The sequence below is a fragment of the Ursus arctos genome, unplaced genomic scaffold (genome assembly GCF_023065955.2).
Source record: "Ursus arctos isolate Adak ecotype North America unplaced genomic scaffold, UrsArc2.0 scaffold_11, whole genome shotgun sequence".
NCBI classification, from domain to species: Eukaryota; Metazoa; Chordata; class Mammalia; order Carnivora; family Ursidae; genus Ursus; species Ursus arctos.
Genome location: NW_026622775.1, coordinates 10,109,606 through 10,130,351, shown reverse-complemented (window position 1 = coordinate 10,130,351; position 20,746 = coordinate 10,109,606).

The following is a 20,746-nucleotide window of genomic DNA, read 5'->3' as shown; positions in this document are numbered from 1 at the left end:
GAAAGATATTTTTTAAAAAAAAAAAAAGAGGTTTAAAAGTGCAGGCAGTAAGTTCTAATGTACATCTAGGGAGAGACTTGATTGAAAGAAGAGAAGTATTTTGAGAGATAAAGAATAAAATTATTCAGAACTGATGAAAAACCTAAATTCACAGGTACAAGAAACACAATACATAGCCAATGATTAAAAGAAATACACGATTCAAAATAAAACTGGACACACAAGAATTTCTTAAAGAGAGAAAAAGAGAACTCTTTTAAAAGAACAATAATTAATCTTTAAGCAGACTTCTTAATTTTAAAAAAGAAAGTTAAAAAACAAGTATGATATTTAAAATGCTGGGAGGTTAAAATATTTAAAATTTAGAATTCTGAACACACACACACACACACACACACACACACACATACAAACCATTCTGTTAAGAATGTAAATGAAATAAAACACTTTCAGGTAAAGAAAAACGATAGTATACCAAAAACAGACCTAAAGTAAAAGGAGTTATAAAAAAAATACATACTGTGCGAAGAAGGAAAATGACATCAGTAGTGAGAAAAGTAGTAAACAGAGGTGAATCTAACTAAACTTTCTCTATGTAAATAATAATAATCCTAATTCTTTTTTGGTTGTTAAAGATAAAAAAACCTCAAAACCAAAAAGGCATGGAATTTCATAAAGAATGAAAATAAGTTAGAAAGCTCCAAGGTCCTTATATTTTTTTGGAATGGTATTAAAATATATATTCTACACTATAGTAAATGTAACTTCCAAATAATAACCTATATAAGAAAAGAAATAAAAAGTTCAGTTTGCAAAGAAATAGAGAGAAGTAGACAGAATTCCATAAAAAGAACAGAGTGAAAGGTACAAATGTACGAAATACACCTAAACTTTTTGGTCAAGGCTAGAAAGCCAATGGAAACACAGTGAAATGGAACAACAGGAAAAAAACAGAAGATTTCAATGGACAATTAATCTTGGATAAATTTTCATTTAAAAGCAAAATATTTTCAAATTGGGATTTTAAAAATTAGGGTTATGATGTTTATAAGATGTTCCTAAAATAAGTAAAAGAAACACTGAAAGAAAAAAAATGGAAGAATACATACAGGAAAATACTAACAAAAATAAAGTTGGTATTGACACTGTTAATGTTATATAAAATAACATCAAGAAAAAGCAGCATTAAGGACATGATTAAAGATTCAACTCAGTAAGAAAATGTAACTATTTTAAACTTTTATTTCTTAAAAAAATTGCCTTATCTTATATATAATAATATGAAAAACAGGGAGAAATGGACAAATTCACCATTTTAACAGAAAATTTTAACAGATTTTTCAATTAATGAAAAATCCAAGTAAAAAAATTAGGAAAGTAAGAAGCATCTGTATAATGAAATGAGCAAGTATGAGTTGCTGGATATACACAGAATCTTGCACCTAACAGTGAGAAATACAAATTATGTTGTAGCACACATGGGCCATTTATAAAAACTCACTATAAACTTGGCACTAAAAACAGTCTAGAAATGTTCAAAGATCATTATCACACAGAACACTTACTCTGCTTGCAATACAATTAAATTCAAAGTCAATAATGACAATATAAGCAAAGAAAACAACCACCTGCTTTGAATTTTAAAAACATATTTCTAACTACCTCTAGTTTCAAAAAGACATTATAACAAAAGAAAACAAAATTATACATTAAAACTTGCAGTCTTAAAGCCAAACAGTAATAAGGGAAATTTATAGCTTAAAATCTATATATTAGAGAACAGAAATGTTAAAACTAAATAAGCTAATGATCCATTTAAGAGGTCTGAAAGAATTATAGAATAAACCCAAAGAAAATAGAAGAAAGTGACAATAAAATAAAGGTAACTTCTATTAACAAAGATAATTACTGTAAAAAAAATAGAAAACAAAGATAAAGTAGAGATCTGAAAAAGCAAAATCAGGTTTGTTTGTTTTTTTTAAAGAAACAGTTGAATTTCTCATTTGATGTTTAATAAAATAAGACCAAGTCAGAAGGAACAAATTAAAAAGTAAACTAACTATGGACAAAGCAGATATTAATCAATTGAAAATAAGTTATGCTGTAGTAACAAATACCAAATCTCAATAGTTTACAATAGCAAAGAATCATTAGTTTGGTTAAATTCCTCATGGTTACCTGTGTTTATCAATTTTAAATCCCTTTTGTTCTGGAACTTGCTAGTTTCATAGCTACAGTATTAAAAAGTGTTGTGATCTCATGCTGGCTCTTTTTTTTTTTTTTTTAAGATTTTATTTTTTTATTCGACAGAGAGAGACAGCCAGCGAGAGAGGGAACACAAGCAGGGGGAGTGGGAGAGGAAGAAGCAGGCTCCTAGCGGAGGAGCCTGATGTGGGACTCGATCCCAGAACGCCGGGATCACGCCCTGAGCTGAAGGCAGAAGGTTAACGACTGCACCACCCAGGTTGCCCCTCATGCTGGCTCTTAAAACTGTTTGTCACACATTGTATCTTTTCATGTTCAACTGACTGAAGTAAGTCCCATGGTCAAGCCTGTTGTCAAATGGGCCAGGAAATACATTTATAATATCATAATATAATATAATATAATATAATATAATATAATATAATATAATAAATTAGCATTTCTATATACCTTGAAACATATAGAGGGACTCATTCCTCTATGGAATGGTTGTATAAAGAGGAAGCTGGTAGGAAATAGGAGCAATTATTTTGAACAATTATTACCAGCTAGCAAACTAATAAGAAAATACTATGAAAATTTCTGTAAAAAGCAATATGAAAATATAAGTGAAATGGATATATTCTGATAGTATGTAATTAAAGAAAACTGATTAAATCATGTGAGAAATAAGTCAGGCTTTTTACAGTTGGTATCATAGGCTAGCTCCAAAAATGGCATTTTGTTTTCTTCTCCACTAGGATCAAGCCTCTGTTCCACACAATAGTGCCTTTTGTTCTTCGGTTTAATTCATGATTTGGCTCCCTGCTCAGATACCTGCACTGGAATTCTATTAAAAAATGCCCATTTCCTATTGTTGTTTCCTAAATGCCTTTTCTTTGAAGGCTATGAAATCAACAGCAGCATAAAGGTAAAAACATTTTTAAAAAGTTAACTGATGGAGGCTAGGGACAGTCCCAAAGAGATGGTCTTGCTTGAGTCAAATGCAGGCACACAAAAAGAAATTATTTAGGAAGCCAGTGGAAGAGTATCACTAGCTGAGGGATAAGAAAGCATAAAAGAGTTTAGAAGGATAGGAGAAGCACTTCTTGGAAACGTTACATTAAGACAAGCAATAAGGAATATCCTTAAAACGAAATATTTTTTTGATCATTGATAATCTATTTTACTTGGATTAATAAAGAAACTGCTATAGGACACATTAAATAATTAGATTCATCAACTAAAATTTTAAAAAACAATATTTTCTAATACATGGTTTTATAATAAGCATATTATTTAAGCTCCATATACTCTGTCTCTACCCATTATATATGGGACAAAAAATCATAGTAATAAACTCATAATTAGTTAAAATTATAGGATACACCACTGTCCTTCTAATCTACTTTTATATGTTTGAGAGAAAAGAGTTAAGCTATATTTTAGATAAAATGCACTCCAGACACAGCTGTGGAAACATAAAGGAACCATGCATTATAAATTTACAGAAAATCACCATTTGTGTAGAAATGAGTATAAAAATCTTAGTCACCAGGTGGTCAGTATTGCCTTCAATAGCTTGTGGATAAGCTCTATTTTCTCCTCTTTTAGGAGTCTCACATTACTAAACAATGGGAAACGAGCATGAATATCATCTTTTTTTCCTGTATTTCCTATCCCAGAAGAGCCTTTTAAGACAATGATCAAATACAGTTGAATTTTTGTCAAGCTTTCACATGTCAAAGGACCTGTTAGTCAGAGACCATTAGGTTTTAAAATAATAGGTGTATGTGCACACACTCAGTCATTTCACTCTGCCTACCAGGAATGGCAGATACTCCTTAAATAAGCTGATAGTTACTGTTAAAAGAAAACATATATTTAGACTCTCAAAGACACGGAGTTGTTAAAGAAGAGTCTTATAGAAGGAGACACTGAGTTGAGTAAGATTTGGTTTGGTTTAAGAGAATTAATTTGGGAAATGAGAATATCACGGGGTCCTGGATCCTATTGTTAGTAAATGTCCCAGTGAGCTAAAAGTCATGAATACTATTTGTTATCTTTCTTGCATGTGTTTTGAGAAGTAAGTGAATATCTCACCTTCATTTAGAGATTGTAGCAGCTTTAACATTCAGCAAGAGCTTTTGCCTGGCTTTCTGACAGCCAAAATAATCCCTCATTTGTTTTTTCTTCTTCTTTCCTCTCTCATCAAGAACCAACATAGACCTATAACTAATCCACAGTAGTAAAATTTAGGTGCAAATATTACTTTTTGTCAACACATATTATTCTGCAGTGTATTCTACTAAGAAATGAAAGTTATCTGGTGGTAGGGACTGTGCCTTTCTATTTATTATGTTCAGGACTCAAAATAAATACCAAATGAGAGCACTGAAGATTATGGTAATAATGCCTGGAAAGTTCTTCGAATACTCTAATGAAATTCATTACTGGATTACAAAATAGTTAATTGAAGTCATCATCATTACAATGGTTGATTCCTTTGATGTATTGCCTCTGGGCATGATTAAAGATTTAACAATATTGGTCTTACATCCTAAGATGTGAAAAATGCCTAATCATTTGTTCAATAGTATAAGGATTATTTAGAATCAGAAAGCTAGGAAAATGCTGTCTGCATATAAATTAGCCTGACAAATTTATTTTCCAGTCATAATAGCCTTCTTCATTTCTAAGAAATACATATATAAAGAAGAGTCAGCTTTTCCCCCTCCCTTTGCCCCTCCCCTCTGCTCCTGCTCTCTCTCTGTCTCAAATGAATAAATAAAATCTTAAAAAAAAAAATAGTCAAGCTACAGAACCCCCATTTTTCCTTTGAACTCCGATACTATTCTTAATGTGGGTCTGCCTGTGTTCTCCCCACACAATCAAAAGCCATGTAGCACAAGTACTCACTGATCTTTCCTTTGTAACAGTTAACAAGAAAAGGTATTTATTTGTTTGAATTGTGCTCCAGGATGATTATCAAGGTTTATGTTACCTTCCCAACGTGGCAGTACTTATACAAACTAAATACTAATGTCTACAATTCCATTCAGTGTTTAAGTTAATGAACATACAGTAAAGATTATATAAAATACTGAAATCATTTTTCTTTAAACAAGAATTAACATTTCATAGGTCTTTGACATGCGATCTGTGAGAGTTTTCACTTTAAAGATCTACATTAGTTATAGAACACCAATAAGATCTGAGAATGAAGCTTCATTTAGAATCAAGTTATGCTATTCCCTTATGTCTGGGGCTTAGCAGTCATAAGGATGGTAGTATTTATTCTATGAGCCTCTGTCAATAGTTATGGAAGTTTTAACCTGCTCAATAGAGGAAGTTACCCATTTGGAAAGAGTTATTTCATTTAAACTTGCTCTCAGTTTAGCATGGCACTTCTGATTTCTAGAAGGTATTTGCATGCATAAATTCACGCCTGAAAGGAGTTTTACTTAGGAATTATACAGTATTATTTCTATGTTTATTCTTAAAGTCTAGGAATTTCTAGATTCAAGAATGCCAATATAAAGATCTAAATGTACCTACCTAGATTAATACATAAGTGGGATTTAGAAAACTTGATCTTGGCGTATTTTTAATACTTTATTAAAATTACACTGTCAGATAAATTTTCTCTCTTTTTAAATGAAAGCAAGGATTTCTCAAAGGTGTAATACACTTTCTAGGACTGGCCAAAGTTGGAGAAGTAAAAAGTTATTGTCATGTTCTAAAAGCAGTTAGGTTGGAATTATAACTGAAATAAAAGTATGTGTTAAAGGAGAAGTAAAAACTAGTTAATGACTCCATCTACATTTACTGGTAGGATGTACATCTACATTTATTTTCCTCTTTTTTATAAATATGTGTGAAGGAAAAGTGGGAGAAAAATTAGTTAAACCTATTTTCTTGGAATCTCTACCATTATTATAATTTAGCAACATCAGATATTAATATCCTGCTTATTCAAAATAATTGAAAATAGGGGATTATGAGTCACTCCTATAAAAAGGTTTCAACATTAAAACTAAACCAAGGTTAGTCTAGAAATCACCACTGGTTTGTTGAGATTCTTCAAGCACTTCTGAGATCCGTTTCAATAGAGGGAAGAGCAATTGTTAAGCACTATTAGAGACAGAAAACGATTAACACATTTATGTATATGTGATTTATCATACATCTCAAAAACTGTGCTGCCCACCTATATTTCCATGCCTTCACTATTTGCAGGATAAGGGTGATATAAATATTAATCTTATCAAAAATACTATCACAGAGGGCCACCTGGGTGGCTCAGTCCATTAAGCATCTGCCTTCAGCTCAGGTCATAATCCCAGGGTCCTGGGATAGAGCCCTGAGCAGAGAGCCTATTTCTCCCTCTTCCTCTGCCCACTCCTCTCTCTCTGTCTCTCAAATAAATAATAAATAAAATCTTAAAAAATAAAATACCACCACAGAAACATCTACAGTAGTGGTTGAGCAAATATCTGGGTACTGTGTCCTAGCCAAGCTAACACATAAGCCATCACTGGAAATATCAACTGGAGTTGGAAACTCATGGTATGTGAAGTGATGTGATTTGTCAAAAGTATTGCCAACTAAGAGAAGCAGGTTTGAGAGAAAAATAATGTTGAATTTGAAGGGCTTACAGGACTTGGTAGGGGGCAGGTAAAACCATGTTAAAACCCTACTAATACTGAATGACATTACCAAGCCACAAAAAGCTTCCAAAACAGTGGAAAAGCAGGAAAGCCTATGAGGGACACTACAAAGGACCCATTAGAGAAATAGGCATGGCCTAGGGTTGAATGTTGCTGGAGGAGTGTATGTGGTCAGTACTCTTACCAGGACAGCAGTCAGATAAATATTAAGTGGGAAATATGTCCTTAGATTTAGTCCCATGGAAGTAATGATGTGAGGAATGAAGGAGTTGTAAATGTAGCTGTTTTTTTTAAGGAGTCAGAATTTTTGGTACAAAGGAATGTAGGTCACAAAGAAGACTGCAGGTTTAAAGATGGGAGTTACTTGACAATATTTGCAAATTAAAGACAATGTTCCAGTTGATCATTAAAAGCTAAAAATATATGATATTAAGGAAATAATTCCTAATTCTGCAAGAACACTATGCTGTTCCTCTACTCATGGCTTTAGATCACACTGATGTGTGCTGAGTCTTCACTCTAATCTCCTACTTTCTTGATCATGATAAAATTATTAGAATTCTCTAAATATGAATTTTATGTCAAATAGTGATAATAATATGTACCTCAGAGTTGTTATAGATATTAGAAAGGGTAAAGTGTGAGAGGGAGCTGGCACCATGCCTGGCACTGAATGATTAATGAATGCTGTTCTTACAATACCACAGCTTTAGCTGCTGTTCACTGAAAGTTCTCGAGAAGCTGGAAATCAAGGGGCTACATCAAAGATTCCTCACTGGGTGCTGAGAACAGGTTAGAGGTGCATCCTTAGGTCATCAAGAATTCATCAAGCTCTTAAGTAAGATACAGACATTGATTAGTGAATTAGAGCATGGTTCCAGCCATGCTCTCTCTCTATATATAATAATATATAATACATATATATGTATATAATATTATATTACATAGAGTCATTTCAAAAAATAGAGAATTACAAACATTTAAATTAATAAGTTTATATAGGTGGCATGGAGGAAGTAATCAGATTTCTTCAGAAGAAATCAAAAAACATTTAGGTTACAGCCCTGGCAGTTCTATTAAATAATTTGTTTCATTACTAAACGTAAGAAAATATTGGCATTATCTCACAGTACAACAAGCAATCTCCCCCCAAAATATTTCAAAGTAATATATAGCATTCACAAGTTTCATTTTTACATTAGCTGTTTAAGAGATTCCTTATCTTATAGAATCCATCTCTTAAAAAAGAAAAAAAATCTGGGCTTCATAAGAGGGTGGAAAAATCTCTAAAATAGCTCAGTTTTTTGTAACCAAATCAAAATTATAAAGTGAAAAAAATTAGTAAATTTAAAAATATATACTTAATAAGATTAATAATTGTTAAATATTAAGTATTTAGAAGATAAGTGTTTTTATGCAAAAGATGGAATTAGTTTAGGTCCAAGTAATAATGGAAATTAAAGTAATAATTATCATTGAATATAATTGTATATAATAGACAAAGGGATTTGATTCAGTGTAAGAACGATTCAAACAGCAAAAAAAGTGACAGAAACTGTAATAGGAATGTATTGCTGGTCCCCATCATAATAGGAATAGGATATGGAATGATACAAAATTAAATACTATATTCTGTAAATAAGTTATAGTACCTATCAAGGTATTTTAGGTATTATAATACATATCAAGGACCAGAGAAAACAGTCTTCAACAACAACAGAAAAAAATGAGTATTAGACTTTTGGAGAAACTTCCTGATAATACAGAAATATCTAACGAATAGTTGGAATTAATTAGCAGGGGGTGAAGTAGCCTTAGGATTTTCCAAGTCTCTCTCTGCTCATAACTGCACAGATAATTTCAATGTAGAAGCATCAAAGACAAAAGATAACATTTACATGTCTGCTGGCCTTACAGGTATTTCTGCATTTGGAATAGAATAATAGTTTCATATGAAGTCATAGTTTTGGACCAGAACAATTACCACATAAAGTGATATTTAACCAAGCCTCATTTAAAAAGTCTTTGCTTTGATTGGTATAGAGTCAGATCACATAGGTTCAATATTTTATTTTCTTCAAATCATTAGTTCAAAACCCTCTCTCATTATATGTAATTTATTCCTTTTTACTTGCATCTCTTGAAATTCATGGCCATTTCAGTAACCAAAGTCAAATCATTTTTTGAATATTTTACCTATTTTAAGTAACTCAAATATGTAAGTAGTTATATCTATAATATAAATACATTTTGCTAATATGCATAATAATATTAAGGCAACAAATTCATAGAGTACAATATAGAAGACACAAATACACACCTTTACAACTAATCACTGACAAGTACAAGTCTTCTATGTACACCATTATAATCCAATTTATGAAATTCTTTCAAAAGAACACACAGTCTAGGAAGAGTCACAGATAAGCCAAACTTTTGTTAACATAATGATAAATGTCTTGATGAGAATGTAAAGAGGGAATGAAATATACTAGGTAACAGCAAATTATGTAAGGTATCAATTCATAAACAAATAATTATATACCTAAATTCAAATCAGTGATTGCTGAAGCAAAAGATAAATACATTCCAACTAAAAAAAAGGAATAAGTGATCATGAAAATATTAAAATTTAAAACAAAGCCAGAAGTATTTGAATCTGATTGTACCACTTACGAGCTGTGAGACCTAGGGCAAATTGTCTAAACTCTCCAAGCCCCAATATATTATTATATCTTCACACGTTAAAAAAATCAAAACATAAAATAAAACCTACCACACAGAAAGTCTTTGAAGATTAATACCTGGTACATAATAAACACAGCTAAGTAAATGATTTGCTATACAGAATCATATGAGAAAGTTGCCTTCTTGCCCTTCTCTGATTCTCCATGTCTGTCATGCCAAGTATAAAAGTGTAGCAAAGAAAATCAAGAGAGGTGCATGTGTTTGTGTGCCTGTGTTTGTGTATATTCAGAAATAATATTTCTAGACCTTGTGACGCTGGCAGGAGTTGGTGGCCTTATATATATTTTTAGTGAATTATCTGAAAGTGCTAGACATTTTAACAAGTGAGTTGTATAGGTATATATCCCAATTACCAGTACATCATACAGGAACTCAGTAGAACTTTTTCATATTCAATCAAATTCCCTAAGAAGTATGGAAAGCAAATTGATATAAATTGCATTTCTAGCTTTTGAAAATGTAATAAAAGACTCTAATGAATACATGCCACAGAGATTCACAATATAATAAGAGTGCTTCCAGTAACAATGCACTATAAGAGGTAACTAAAGTCAGTTTGTGCATGAATTTAACAATTCTCTTATGTGTCTAATCCTACTAAATTTAATATCATTACAAATATATTATTCAAACAGTGAAGCATTTGGATTCCCTAATCTAATTCCCCCTGGATTCCTGAACTACATTTGCAAGTACTGGGCCTTTCTGTTCTTCCCTAATTCATTTATGATATAATATAGTTCTTTAAATTTCAGAGATAGGGGAGCACTGAAAGCCAAGGTAGTACTGGTTTGGGTGGAACTACCTCAAAAGAAGAATGAAATTTTACTTAAAATGTATAGTGACCAATAAATAGAAAGTAAACATTACATATATATAATACTACATATATATAAAATATATGATTACATGTTATATATAATTATATATATAATCAATTATAGAAAATAGTTGGGTGAAAAAAATAATGAGATATTGTGGGCCTCATAATTGAAAGACCTGTTTTTATTCATCGGGTAAATTTATGATGTAATTGTTTTACAAAAATATTTATCTCTTAAAACCATGCAGTTATATTTATTATCAGAGGACATCTTAGTCCAGGAAACCCTTGAAACAGAGCCTGAAACAAGAACTTAGAAGGCAGCAGTTTTCTAGGAATTAATCTCAGGGAGCAAGAATTAAAGACATGAAGAGCTGAGGAAAGGAGAAAAAGCCAGGAAATATGAAATAATACACACTGCTATGGACAACTAAGGTTCAGTTCAACTAAGATATCCAAACAAGGGTACTGAATGTCTCCTGGAATTATCCATCTGAGTTTAATGCCTCTGCTTCTATCACCACAATGGTCAAGGGCTGTTTTCAAGGGCACTAATTGCTTTTTGTTTTCAGATTACTATTTGGTGTTGGAGTAAATCCCATTTATGCCTGCAGCTCTGGAAAAGCCTTAAAACAGACAAGTTACAGTTGGCACCAGGTGTATTAAAACCCATGCAGAACTATCCACAGTCTTATTTAAAATTGTGTGTGAGACAAAGATGCAGAGGAAGGCAATCCAGGCACCTGACACTGTCTACCACTTGCACCATTTTAGTCTTTTTTGTCATTGAGTTTTCAAATGAGTGGCTGACCATTTCTTATACAAAGTACAATAGACTATATATCATAGCTACTGATACAAACCATGTTTGCCACTGTGTTATATTCATCATTTTCCTCTTCCACCATACCTTCTAGATTTTTCTCAGCCTGAATCAGCAATTCAGCTGTTCTAGATTGCTTTCATGGTGGGTTGATTCCCCCTGAAAGAGTCCCACAAAGCTCTGAGCTCTTTATCGCCTTGCCTTGTTAGAGCTACGGTCACTACAAAAGCATCAAGTGCCAAGAGACAATCCAGCACATCCCCTGAACACTGGACACATCCCACCCTGCTGCCATTATGTACAATCACTCTACTCAAATAATCTAAAAATTTTCACTAATGTGTCATGTCTCTTGAATTTTTGTAGTTTATTTCGATAGGCAGACATCCACGTCTTAGCATAATGTATTAAATATAATACCATTTCCTGCTCACTGGGTCCAATTTTCATGATATAATTAAAATAGTGAGCCAGTGTGATGTTCTGCAGAATGTCAAGATAATCAAGGTACTGCAGATTATTTTTCAGTAGAGAAAAGAAAGTGATGTTAACCCAGCCTTAGGTCAAGATAGTACATTCCTGTGTTCTTTACACAAAAGGCAAACAGCTTTGGATCCTCTCAACTGAGAAGAGTGAAAAGAATGTGTTTATCATAGTAACAGCAGCACACTCAGTGTCCAAATCTGTCTTGATACTTTAAGGTAAAGATAACTTTCAGGGCTACAAATGTAACTGGAGCTAACAACTTTTTAAAATTATGATAGGGGCACCTGGGTGGCACAGCGGTTAGGCGTCTGCTTTCGGCTCAGGGCGTGATCCCGGCGTTATGGGATTGAGCCCCACATCAGGCTCTTCCGTTATGAGCCTGCTTCTCCTCTCCCACTCCCCCTGCTTGTGTTCCCTCTCTCGCTGGCTGTCTCTATCTGTCGAATAAATAAATAAAATCTTTAAAAAAAAATTATGATAACCACTACCATTTGTTACGATCTATCTGGTTTCCGCAAAACCAACATAACTGAAATAAACCTAGAAATGACAGAGACCACAATTTCAACTTCCTTAAAGTCTATGAGGGTAGATTCATCTCTTCCTGAGGTATACAACTGCTTTATTTTTACTATTTTGTCTGGTAGGAGTGGGACAGTTTCAGTGCCTTCCAGCTGTCTTTTCCTAGGACAATAGCTCTTACTCCATTGGTCAGAGAATGATTTTTGCCAGCTGCTGACCCATTCCAAGTGATCAGCTACTTATACCCTTACTAGAAAGTAAGGTAATCTGTATGTATAGCCCTGTGACCAAGTTCTTACCTATCTTGGAACCTATCTTGTCCACCCATGTCTGAAAAGCAAGTCTAGGTAAACTCACAGATGGGAATTTAAAGGTAAAAGACACTTCTGAAAGTGAGGACATCCAAGTTCTAGTCTTGGATCTCCACCAAGCACAGATGTTTACATTCAGGCAAATCACTTAAACTGTCATTTTAGTATTTTAGCTACCAAAACAGGAAGTTGGACCAGTTGATCATTTGATCATCATTGTAATACATACATTACAACAATGTGATACAAGAGGTTTTGTCAAATACCTATAACATTCAAAGTGTTGCTGTAGAAAAGCGTTGCTGTATATTTAAATCCAACCATTGTCATGTAAGAGATTGATATTAACAAATAATTCATATTGAATGTTTATGCTATTAAATGCTTTATATTGATTACCCATTTTATTCTCTGACCAGAACTTTGACATTGATGATAAAATTGATGATCAGAGAGGACAATGTGTCCAAGATTAATCAAAGCTAGTAATTAACAGAAACAGATTTGAGCCAAGGCAGTCTACTGCCAAAGGCCATGATCTGAACTCTGGATTATACAACCACTTATAGTTGTTTATTAAATAGCTTATTAAGAAAAAATGGAAATGTCCAAATCAGTTTCAGCTGTTTTTTATTTGTTCAACTCTGCCAAAGTAATGACCCTGGTAGCTCTAATAAGGGGGAATTTTTCTTTTTGTCATTTATCCAGCTAGTGTCCTTTATTGTGACCATTACTAAACACAAATACTGAAAAAAAGAGTGACATAAAACATTTCTACAGAACTTTCTAGAGCTTTGTGGTGGAGATCTTAACTTTTCTTTTTTGCAAAAGAGTAGGAAAGCCAAACACAGAGGGGGGAAAAAAGGAAGCAGTTAAACAGAAGATCTTTGCAACCTCTCCTGAATTTCTTGATTACTTCTCATCTGGTCTAATTTTTCCCTGATGAGAAGCTGTGCTTGAGAGTAATAAGTACTGCATGAACTAAATACATCACACTTGACTGTCTGCATAATGGCCATGGTGGAAAGGAATCAAATGGATTTAGGTTTCATCAACCTGCAGCTATTGATTTTTCAGCTTTCCATGAGCAGCAAAATGGAGTTAGCAAAAACCACTTTTTGCACTCAAAAGAGTGAACAGCAAGGGAATACCAAGCCATACTTGAATATAAGGTGCATTTCTTAAACAGATTGCAACTCGCCCCTGACTCTTTCAACAGTCTACTTCACAAATAGCACAGAGAGGTGTTTTGTTAATGTTACACTACTGATAAATCTGAAGTTACACCATTCATCATATATTTAAAGTTCATTAAACATCAGCAGATATTTATTTATAAAGATACGAGGAAGAAAAAATTTTTGAAAGAATTGTTTTTTGAAAGAGGTATAGTAAAAGCTGTGCTTCAGTTTGGCTCTGAATGCTTAAATGAATATTTTTTAAATGCCTCACTGCTATCAAAAAAATAAAATGAAAACAACATTAGATATCTGATACACAGAATATATTTACCCCATTATATTTTGAAAAAATTCATTTGCCTGTTTTCTGTGATTTTTTTAAAGACACTATACGTAAACCAACAGCAAAATGGATGTTTTTTTTTTCCATTTAAATCTATTTTTTATCAGTTTTGAAAGGGCAAAGAGGCTTTTTTGTTTCTTTGTAGGGAGGAAAATTGTAGGTAAACATCATTTAAAATATGCGTGACATTGTGAAATTCGTTTTTGTTATTTCTTAAATCTTTTTTTCTTTTCCATTTAATCCAAATTATTTCATTTTCAGAAACAAGCAGGGCTATTCATCTATTAGTTTCAAGCTTATCACATGAAATTAACCAGGATGTGAAGTAATCAGAAATCACCTCACCCTGGAAAATGGGATAATGACAGAGTCCTTGAATCAGTGGAGGTTAAAACTGCATGTTTAGAGCACCTTTGTATAAACCTGAGATAGGCTTTGATTAGAGATATTGTATGAATGGCACCACAATTAAAGTTATATTTAATCTAGCAGAAAGAGTTTATTTTAAGCACTGTGGCCTTAGAACTATACCATGTAAGTAGAATAATTTGACAAAAAAATAATACATAATGAACTTTCCTCAACTTTGTCTTAAGTTCAAACATTTTTCAAGGAATCACTTAGTATCAGTAACAATATTAACATACAATGCATTAAATTATGTGCTACAATGGACTAATATAAAGACATTAAGAATTGTGGCAACTATGAGTTGTTTAAATAGAAAAAAGGTTAAGCTTGACCACCTTATCACATGGACAAGTAAATATAGATTAAGGATGCAAAACCTGAAACAATATAAGTAAAAGCATTTATCTGTCAATATTCCTATATTTGGGGTTGGGAGTGCCCCTCTAAACATAATAACAAAAACAGAAATAATCAAGAAACTGACTCAGCTAACACAAGACGGACAATCTCATTATAAAAATTTATGTGGGGGGGGGCACCTGGGTGGCTCAGTAGGTTAAGCAACTGTCTTTGGCTAAGGTCATGATCCCGGGGTCCTGAGATCCAGCCCCATGCTGGACTCCCTGCTCACCGGGGAGTTTGCTTTGCTTCTCCCTCTCCCCCCGCACCCCTCACCCATGCTTGCTCTCTCACTCACTCTCGGATAAATAAAATCTTTACAAAAATTATGTGGAATAATACATAAAAATAAATTTAATGGATATCTGGTTGTAAGGTATCCATTAAATTTATGAACTACATATTCTATTCTAATTAATAGAATAAAGGTAGCCGTTCATTAGAATAGAATAAAGGTACTGGATTTATGACAGAATCTGTAGGGACACTATAAATACAATTTACTAATCTTCAGTTTCCTAATATTAATAAAATTCATATATCTCTTCTAATATCTTCTTCTTCCCAAATAAAAACATGAAAGCATTTCTTACACACACTTTTCAATTTCTGAATGGTGGTGGAGGCCAGAGGGAATTCTGATTAGCTTTGTTACTATCATCTATACTTGGTAGCAGCCTTCACACCAAACCACGCAGTGGACTACTGGTCTAGTTACACAGATTTGCACATGTAAAGATTCTACAACATAAAATAAAGGGGGACTTCAGTTCAATACAACACAAGAAGCATATTAAAATTACTAAACTTTTAGAATTCGGAAAATGTGTCAAAGAAGAGATAATAATGAAAAATAAGATAAAGTAACAAACTGAAATGAAAAAGTGATTAGAATACATGTAAAGATTATATGAGGAATTAACACTTCCAAAGCCATATTAAACTCAAATTTAGATTCATAAAGAACTGAACACTTCAAAAAATAAAATCAGAAAACTGAAAGAAAAGTTGAGAACCACTCATAGTATATGAAATAAAGAAACAAAAAGATAAAAACAATAGGTAAGAAGTTCCTAGAAATCTGGAAATGGTGTTGTAATACCTAGAAGTAACCAGAACTAATAGAACAGAAGCAATAATCAAATTAAAACAGAGTTTTAAAAAACAGTCATCTTAAAAATAACTAAAAACTTATAAATGGTAACAGTTCATTGGTATTTCTCAAAACAAGTAAAAATAGGTCAGCACCCTTCAAATAGGTGGATTTTTGTTTTTATTTTTTAAAATCAAATAATCTAGAAGAATTAAGACTGAAAACCTAATTAAACAACCCCCCGCCCAAAAGTAACTTAGGAAAGAAACAAAAATCACCATGGCCAAAGATTTCTCAACCACAAAATTTAGTGGTAGATGATCATTCTTGTTTTCTAATATTGAAAAACTTTTCTATGGTGTCAAGGAAATAAGGTAGAGACCCCAAATTTGAAAACTCAGCATGATGATATTAATACTATGGAATACATAAAATACAATTCACAAGTGCTATTTCAAAAAACACAACTAAAAATCATCATGTGAGCACTTAAATAAGTTTTGTCTAAATAATTTTTATATATAATTTTATAAAACTTAATGTAAACATTATATCTGATAACTTCTGAAAGTGAAGATAGAAAACAAACCCAAAAATTGCTAAGAAAGATAAATCTAATAATCTGTAATATATGTGTATGTAATAATCTATAATATATATGTATATATATATCTATATACACACGTACATATGCATATATAAAACTCAAATTAGGAAGAGGATGGAAGAGCATAACAAGGGGAAAAAATTGCTCATCTCACTTAAGTTAATGCTAGCTACTTCCAGGCAAGGTCTTGCTCTTGTAAAACTGCCTTCTTCTGGGAGAGGATTCCTTCTTCTTACCTTGGTCACAAATCTTTCGTGACTAGACCTTGAGAGGCCACCTGAAAGGACAATTAGGGAAAGGCCAAGATAATATTGGGGACATTGGCCCCCTTGTACTTCTCTAAACTAACAGCAGCCATGACATACTTCCAGATTTGTTTTTCATAAGAAAATTAAATTCCTATTTCTAAAAGTAAATGTAATTTGATTTTAAGTTACTTATAGTCAAATGCAATTTCAGCTCTTAAGACATGACTAGATCCTTCCTCACTCTTAAAACTCATAATAAAAAATCGAATTAGCACATCACATTTAGCAATGAGTGTAAGCATAAAATGACTGCTAACAAAATTTAAAATAGCATGTACACTACCTATTTTTTCTATACTAAAAAATACATATGTAAAGAAAAATACTCCATAAAATGATAGCAAAACACTGAAGGCATCAAGAACAGAAATCATAAAACAAAACAAATGGTTTATTTAAAAAATGAAAGTATAAACTCATTAAAAAGGTTTAAAAAACTCTGTCGATGTTAAAGATTTATATATCCATTATTTATAAAATGCATAATATTCACAAATTTTAAGTAAAAGCTTGAGCAGTTTCATCAAAGAAATCTAACAAAATAACGCAAGATTAGTTATAATAATAAGCAATAAACAATAAAGTATATATCAAGGCAAAAGCATTAAAGAGAGCAAATAATGTTCATAGAAAAAAGATTTTGCTGTACTGCAAATTTTAAATATATATAAATCAGAAATTCTTAGAAATACAAATATAAATTAAAGGAAATACAAGAGGCACTAAGAAAATACCCAGTCTTTCAAAATAAGTGTAAAATACATACTGCCCTTGTAAAAATGTAGTTTACATACAAAATGAATAGAAAATATAATATTTGCTTTTTCCTAATCCCGTTGCCATAAACAAAATGAGGATATAGGGGAGTTGTATAGTACATTCAATAAATCTAAATATGTGAGATAGCTTTTATTTCTAAAAATTATTTCCTAAACAGATTCAAAAATAGATCATGAAAAAAATCTCAATAAACTCCAATACATAGAAACTGTAGGTCACACCTTCTTACAAAAAATAATAAAATTACTTTTTGACAAAATTTTCATTAAAAATATTCATTTGAATAATAAACAACATCCCTCTAAAAACTTGGCTCAATTGGGATATTCTACCTATAATTAGAGATTATTTTTGAAAACGGGAATTCTTTCAAATGCCTTAGAATGTACTCATAATTGTTTTCTGAGATAAAGTCAAACACTCTTAAAAAATGGATAAAATTATTTAAACATTAAATTAGGAAGTTAAAAAATACGAGAAATGCAAAGAAAGAAAAGTGGAGGAGATAGACAAGTTAAAGAAAGATTTTATAAATTAGAAAAAAAGTAAAGCACAAAAATAAACCAATTCCAGGTATTCTTCTCTGGGGGATAAAATAAGAAATAAAATATATTAAACTATTACAAGTTTAATTAAATCACCACGCAGTTAGGATTATGACTGATGATACCACAAATAAAATTTTGAAATGCAAATTATACTACATGCAATATTTGATAGTATATTTATGAAAAAGTGAGTAAAGTGGGAAATATCTGGGAAAGTGTAACTTACTGACATCTCCTAAAAACAAAACAAAATTTTAACAACAAATATCTACAGGGAAACTGAAATAGTAAAACTAACTTTTCAAAATTCTAGACGAACGTGGTTTTCTTTTTTTTTTTTCATTTTTTTTAATGATTTTTTATTATATTATGTTAGTCACCATACAGTACATCCCCGGTTTCCGACGTAAGGCTCGATGATTCATTAGTTGCGTATAACACCCAGTGCACCATGCATTACGTGCCCTCCTTACAACCCATCACCGGTCTATCCCACTCCCCCACCCCCCTCCCCTCTGAGACCCTCAGTTTGTTTCTCAGAGTCCATAGTCTCTCATGTTTCATTCCCCCTTCTGATTACCCCCCTTTCTTTATCCCTTTCTTCCCCTACCGATCATCCTAGTTCTTATGTTCCATAGATGAGAGAAATCATATGATAGTTGTCTTTCTCTGCTTGACTTATTTCACTTAGCATTATCTCCTCCAGTGCCGTCCATGTTGCAGCAAATGTTGAGAACTCGTTCTTTCTGATAGCTGAGTAATATTCCATTGTATATATGGACCACAACTTCTTAATCCAGTCATCTGTTGAAGGGCATCTCGGCTCCTTCCACGATTTAGCTATTGTGGACATTGCTGCTATGAATATTGGGGTGCATATGGCCCTTCTCTTTACTACGTCTGTATCTTTGGGGTAAACGCCCAGTACTGCAATGGCTGGATCATAGGGTAGCTCAATTTTTAACTTTTTAAGGGACCTCCACACTGTTTTCCAGAGTGGCTGTACCAACTTGCATTCCCACCAACAATGTAGGAGGGATCCCCTTTCTCCACATCCTCTCCAGCAATTGTTGTTTCTTGCCTTGTCTATTTTTGCCATTCTAACTGGCGTAAGGTGGTATCTCAGTGTGGTTTTGATTTGAATTTCCTTGATGGCTAATGATTTTGAACATTTTTTCATGTGTCTGTTAGCCATTTGTATGTCTTCATTGGAAAAGTGTCTGTTCATATCTTCTGCCCGTTTTTTTATTTGTTTATTTGTTTCTTGTGTATTGAGTTTGAGAAGTTCTTTGTAGATCTTGGATACCAGTCCTTTATCTGTAGTGTCATTTGCAAATATATTCTCCCATTCCGTGGGCTGCCTCTTAGTTTTTCTGACTGTTTCCTTGGCTGTGCAGAAGCTTTTAATCTTGATGAAGTTCCATAAGTTCATTTTATCTTTTGTTTCTCTTGCCTTTGGGGATGTGTCATGAAAAAGGTTGCTTTGGCCGATGTCGTAGAGGTTGCCGCCTATGTTCTCCTCTAGAATTTTGATGGATTCCTGTCTCACATCGAGATCTTTCATCCATTTGGAGTTTATTTTTGTGTATGGTGTGAGAGAGTGGTCAAGTTTCATTCTTTTGCATGTAGCTGTCCAATTTTCCCAGCACCATTTATTGAAGAGACTGTCTTTTTCCCACCGATTGTTTTTTCCTGCTTTATCAAATATTAGTTGCCCAAAGAGCCGAGGGTCCATTTCTGGGTTCTCTATTCTGTTCCATTGGTCTATGTGTCTGTTTTTGTGCCAGTACCATGCTGCCTTTGTGATCACAGCTTTGTAGTACAGCTCGAAATCTGGCATTGTGATGCCCCAGTTTTGTTTTTCCTTTTCAACAGTTCCTTGGAGATTCCGGGCCTTTTCCGTTTCCATCAAATTTAAGGACTATTTGTTCCAGTTCTTTGAAAAATGTCCTCGGTATTTTGATCGGGATAGCATTGAAAGTGTAGATTGCTCTGGGTAGCATGGACATTTTGACTATGTTAATTCTTCCGATCCATGAGCATGGAATATCTTTCCATCTTTTTATGTCTTCCTCAATGTCTTTCAAGAGTGATTTATAGTTTCTAGAATATAGGTCCTTTACGTCTCTGGTTAAGTTAATTCCAAGGTAACGTATGGTTTTTGGTGCTATTGTAAATGGGATGGATTCCCTAATTTCTCTTTCTTCGGTCTTGTTATTCGTGTGTAGAAATGCAACTTATTTCTCAGCATTGATTTTGTATCCCGCCACATTACTGAATTGCTCTATAACTTCTAGTAATTTGGGAGTGGATTCTTTTGGGTTTTCCATATAGAGTATCATGTCATCTGCGAAGAGAGACATTTTGACTTCTTCTTTGCCGATTTGGATACCTTTGATCCCTTTTTGTCGTCTGATTGCTGTTGCAAGGACTTCTAGTACTATGTTGAATAATAGTGGCGAGAGTGGGCATCCTTGTCGTGTTCCTGATCTTAAGGGAAAGGCTTCCA